Raw genomic sequence first — 6,000 nt, forward strand, 5'->3', positions numbered from 1 at the left:
CGAAAACAAGCAAATGTGAGTAGATCAATAGATACCCCTCCGGTGGGAAGGTAATGGCATTCCAAGCAGCCATGCTGACCAAAAGGTTGGCAGTTCGAATCCAAGGAGCAGCGTGAGCTCCTGCTGTTAGCCCCAGCTTCTGCCAACCAAGCAGTTCGAAAACATGCAAATGTGAGTAAATCAATAGGTATCGTCTTGGCAGGAAAACATGCAAATGTGAGTAGATCAATAGGTATCGCCTTGGCAAGAAAACATGCAAATGTGAGTAGATCAATAGGTATTGCCTTGGCAGGAAAACATGCAAATGTGAGTAGATCAATAGGTATCGTCTTGGCAGGAAAACATGCAAATGTGAGTAGATCAATAGGTATCGCCTTGGCAAGAAAACATGCAAATGTGAGTAGATCAATAGGTACCACTCCTGTGAGAAGGTAACGGCATTCCATGCAGTCATGCTGACCTAAAGGTTGGCAGTTCGAATCCAGAGAGTGAGATGAGCTCCTGCTGTTAGCCCCAGCTTCTGCCAACCTAGCAGTTTGAAAACATGCAAATGTGAGTAGATCAATAGGTACCCCTCTGGTGGGAAGGTAACGGTATTCTATGCAGTCATGCTGACCAAAAGGTTGGCAGTAAGAATCCAGGGAGTGAGATTAGCTCCTGCTGTTAGCCCCAGCTTCTGCCAAACTAGCAGTTCGAAAACATGCAAATGTGAGTCAATCAATAGATATCACCTTGGCAGAAAAACATGCAAATGTGAGTAGATCAATAGGTATTGCCTTGGCAGGAAAACATGCAAATGTGAGTAGATCAATTGGTACTACTCTGGTGGGAAGGTAATGGAACTCCATGCAGTCATGCTGACCAAAAAGTTGGCAGTTCGAATTCAGGGAGCGGGGTGAGCTCCTGCTGTTAGCCCCAGCTTCTGCCAACCTAGCAGTTCGAAAACATGCAAATGTGAGTAAATCAATAGGTATCGTCTTGGCAGGAAAACATGCAAATGTGAGTAGATCAATAGGTATTGCCTTGGCAGGAAAACATGCAAATGTGAGCAAATCAATAGGTATTGCCTTGGCAGGAAAACATGCAAATGTGAGTAGATCAATAGGTACCACTCCGGTGGGAAGGTAACAGCATTCTATGCAGTTATGCTGACCAAAAGGTTGGCAGTTCGAATCCAGGGAGCGAGATGAGCTCCTGCTGTTAGCCCCAGCTTCTGCCAACCTAGCAGTTCGAAAACATGCAAATGAGAGTAAATCAATAGGTATCGCCTTGGCAGGAAAACATGCAAATGTGAGTAAATCAATAGGTATCGCCTTGGCAGGAAAACATGCAAATGTGAGATCAATAGGTACCACTCCGGGGGGAAGGTAATAGCATTCTATGCAGTCATGCTGACCAAAAGGTTGGCAGTTCGAATCCAGGGAGCGAGATGAGCTCCTGCTGTTAGCCCCAGTTTCTGCCAAACTAGCAGTTGGAAAACATGCAAATGTGAGTAAATCTATAGGTATCGCCTTGGCAGGAAAACATGCAAATGTGAGATCAATAGAGAAGTTAATGGCATTCTATGCAGTCATGCTGGCCACATGACCTTGGAGGTGTCTATGGACAATGCCGGCTCTTTCGTTTAGAAATTGAGATGAGCGCCAACCCCCAGAGTGAGACATGACTAGACTTAATGTCAGGAGAAATGTTTACCTTTTTAGGGCACCTGATGAATACAATGCCAATGCACTCAAACTACCCTTGCTCAATGCTATGGAATCCTCGGAGTTGCAGCTCAAGTCCTTGTGAAACTACAACTCCCTGGGTGCCATACCATTAGGTTTCCAGGCTCAGCCACTTTGGGATTGCGGTGCAAGGTGTGGGATCGGTTTGGGGCAATAAAGGGACGGCAAATAGGGCCGCTCCCTAAAGAAAACATGCACAAGTCCCAGTCTTTATTCGATCACACCTGATGTTTAGCAAAACCAACACCCTCTGGACCCAAGCCCTCTGTTTGCGTGTTTGCCTTAACACACGTCCCCAGGTGAGCCTTGCGAGAGCGAACATCCTGTCGGAAACAGGTAACGTCCCCCGAAAGCAGTATGTATGGTGGGTGGGTAAAAGAAGGAGGTAATAATAGGGTGTGCTGTTTGCCAATGCCGGGCTGGGCATCTGAACGACATTGTCAGCAAACAATCCCTGGGGCCTGGGATTGTGGGGCAGGGGCGCCTTACTGGGCGAGGCAATGGAAACCAGTTTGGGTTGGGAAGCTCCGTATGTTGGGCAGAGGGCACTGGACGGGGCCGTGGAAGAGAAGGAGAAGCACTGAATGCACTCAGGTCTCGCAAATAGAGGCAACGCCCTACCAGTTGGGACTTTGCCCCCAGTAACAGCAGGGAGATGGAGCAGATAAGGAATTGAGAGAGAGAGACAGCGGGTCTGGGTGGAAACGTGGCACCATCGTGGCCAGGATATACACCTCAATGCATAGATTCACTCTCAAACATCCATAGGTTTCGCCCTTTGTTTGGTCCCGATCACCTGGTGTGCTCCTTTTGGGCCATCTTCATGTAGAACCAAGTTGGTGTCCATCTTCATGTAGAACCAAGTTGGTGTCCATCTTCATGTAGAACCAAATTGGCATCCATCTTCATGTAGAACCAAGTTGGCGTCCATCTTCATGTAGAACCAAGTTGGTGTCCATCTTCATGTAGAACCAAGGTGGTGTCCATCTTCATGTAGAACCAAGTTGGTGTCTATCTTCATGTGGAACCAAGTTGGTGTCCATCTTCATGTAGAACCAAGTTGGCGTCCATCTTCATGTAGAACCAAGTTGGTGTCCATCTTCAGGTAGAACCAAGTTGGTGTCCATCTCCATGTAGAACCAAATTGGTGTCCATCTTCAGGTAGAACCAAGTTGGTGTCCATCTTCATGTAGAACCAAGTTGGTGTCCATCTTCATGCAGAACCAAGTTGGTGTCCATCTTCATGCAGAACCAAGTTGGTGTCCATCTTCATGTAGAACCAAATTGGTGTCCATCTTCATGCAGAACCAAGTTGGTGTCCATCTTCATGTAGAACCAAGTTGGTGTCCATCTTCATGTAGAACCAAGTTGGTGTCCATCTTCATGTAGAACCAAGTTGGTGTCCATCTTCATGTGGAACCAAGTTGGTGTCCATCTTCATGTAGAACCAAGTTGGTGTTCATCTTCATGTAGAACCAAGTTGGCGTCCATCTTCATGTAGAACCAAGTTGGTGTCCATCTTCAGGTAGAACCAAGTTGGTGTCCATCTCCATGTAGAACCAAATTGGTGTCCATCTTCAGGTAGAACCAAGTTGGTGTCCATCTTCATGCAGAACCAAGTTGGTGTCCATCTTCATGCAGAACCAAGTTGGTGTCCATCTTCATGCAGAACCAAGTTGGTGTCCATCTTCATGTAGAACCAAGTTGGCGTCCATCTTCATGTAGAACCAAGTTGGCGTCCATCTTCATGTAGAACCAAGTTGGCGTCCATCTTCATGTAGAACCAAGTTGGCGTCCATCTTCATGTAGAACCAAGTTGGTGTCCATCTTCATGTAGAACCAAGTTGGTGTCCATCTCCACGTAGAACCAAGTTGGTGTCCATCTCCATGTAGAACCAAATTGGTGTCCATCTTCAGGTAGAACCAAGTTGGTGTCCATCTTCATGTAGAACCAAGTTGGTGACCATCTCCATGTAGAACCAAGTTGGTGTCCATCTTCATGCAGAACCAAGTTAGTGTCCATCTTCATGTAGAACCAAGTTGGTGTCCATCTTCATGTAGAACCAAGTTGGTGTCCATCTTCAAGTAGAACCAAGTTGGTGTCCATCTTCAGGTAGAACCAAGTTGGTGTCTATCTCCATGTAGAACCAAGTTGGTGTCCATCTTCATGTAGAACCAAGTTGGTGTCCATCTCGATGTAGAACCAAGTTAGTGTCCATCTTCATGTAGAACCAAGTTGGTGTCCATCTTCATGTAGAACCAAGTTGGTGTCCATCTTCATGTAGAACCAAGGTGGTGTCCATCTTCATGTAGAACCACGTTGGTGTCCATCTTCATGTAGAACCAAGTTGGTGTCCATCTTCATGTAGAACCAAGTTGGTGTCCATCTTCATGTAGAACCAAGTTGGTGTTCATCTTCATGTAGAACCAAGTTGGTGTCCATCTTCATGTAGAACCAAGTTGGTGTCCATCTTCATGTAGAACCAAGTTGGTGTCCATCTTCATGTAGAACCAAGTTGGTGTCCATCTTCATGTAGAACCAAGTTGGTGTCCATCTTCATGTAGAACCAAGTTGGAAGGGACCCCAAAGGCCATCCAATCCAACCCCATTCTGCCTGGAAACCTCCAAAGGAGAAGAGTCCACCAGACTCCAGACTATTCCAATAACAAAAAACTACAACAGGAAGTTTGCGGGAAGAGCACTTTGGTTTTCTCGATGTTCAAAGAGAGCTTGAGCTTCTCATATGCTTCTTCTTAAAGTGGCTTGTAGGTGTTCTTCTGAATGCACACAGACTACGTTATCATCGGCATATTGGAGTTCTATAACAGATGAGCTCTGGCGTGGGCTGGTCCATGAGGTCATGAAGATTCCGAAGCGACTGAATGAATAAACAACAACAAACAGATGTTGTTTGTGACCTTGGTTAAACAGTTACCCTCATATGCTTCTGTAGTCTTCTGAATGTGCACAGACGCCCTTATCATCGGCATATTGGAGTTCTGTAACAGATGAGATCTGGCGTGGGCTGGTCCATGAGGTCACGAAGATTCGAAAGCAACTGAATGAATAAACAACAACAAACAGAGGTTGTTTGTGACTTTGGTTAAACAGTTACCCTCATATGCTTCTGTAGGACTTCTGAATGTGCACAGACTACATTATCATCGGCATATTGGAGTTCTAAAACAGATGAGATCTGGCGTGGGTTGGTCCACGAGGTCATGAAGATTTGGAAGCGACTGAATGAATAAACAACAACAAACAGATGTTGTTTGTGACCTTGGTTAAACAGTTACCCTCATATGCTTCTGTAGGTCTTCTGAATGTGCACAGACTACGTTATCATCGGCATATTGGAGTTCTATAAAAGATGAGCTCTGGCATGGGCTGATCCATGAGGTCACAAAGATTCGGAAGCGATTGAATGAATAAACAACAACAAACATATGTTGTTTGTGACCTTGGTTAAACAGTTACCCTCATATGCTTCTGTAGGTCTTCTGAATGTGCACAGACGCCCTTATCATCGGCATATTGGAGTTCTATAACAGATGAGATCTGGCGTGGGCTGGTCCATGAGGTCACGAAGATTCGGAAGCGATTGAATGAATAAACAACAACAAACATATGTTGTTTGTGACCTTGGTTAAACAGTTACCCTCATATGCTTCTGTAGGTCTTCTGAATGTGCACAGACGCCCTTATCATCGGCATATTGGAGTTCTATAACAGATGAGCTCTGGCGTGGGCTGGCCCATGAGGTCCAATGCCGGAAAGACAGCTTCATGGTGTAACATTAGAAAATGTGGACCATTTCCACTCCCTTGGCAGCCCCCTCTCCACAAAAGTCAACATTTACACTGAAATACAACACCGCCTGAGCTCTGCAAGTGCAGCATTTTCCCAAATGAAGCAGAGAGTGTTTGAGAATCAAGGCATCCGTAGGAAGATCAAGGTGTTTGTTTATAAAGCAATTGTCCTCCAAGCCCTGCGATATTCCTGCAAAACGTGGACTGTCTACAGACATCACACTCAAAGCAAAAACCACCAGCATTGAAGCGATGGTCCTCTGCCACCAATTCCGCTGAACCGGCGATGTTGCTCAAATGCCCGATCACCATCTCCCAAAACTGAGACGGTGACAACTGGGAAGCCCTGGCCCTTGAGTTATAGCGCTCAAGGGCCAGGCTTCCCAGTTCTCGGTGTCTATGCCACAGTTTTTAAGGTTGACTTTAAGCCCATCTTTAAATCTGTTTTCCTGTCCACCAACAT

The sequence above is a fragment of the Anolis sagrei genome, chromosome Y, assembly GCF_037176765.1.
Source record: "Anolis sagrei isolate rAnoSag1 chromosome Y, rAnoSag1.mat, whole genome shotgun sequence".
NCBI lineage: Eukaryota > Metazoa > Chordata > Lepidosauria > Squamata > Dactyloidae > Anolis > Anolis sagrei.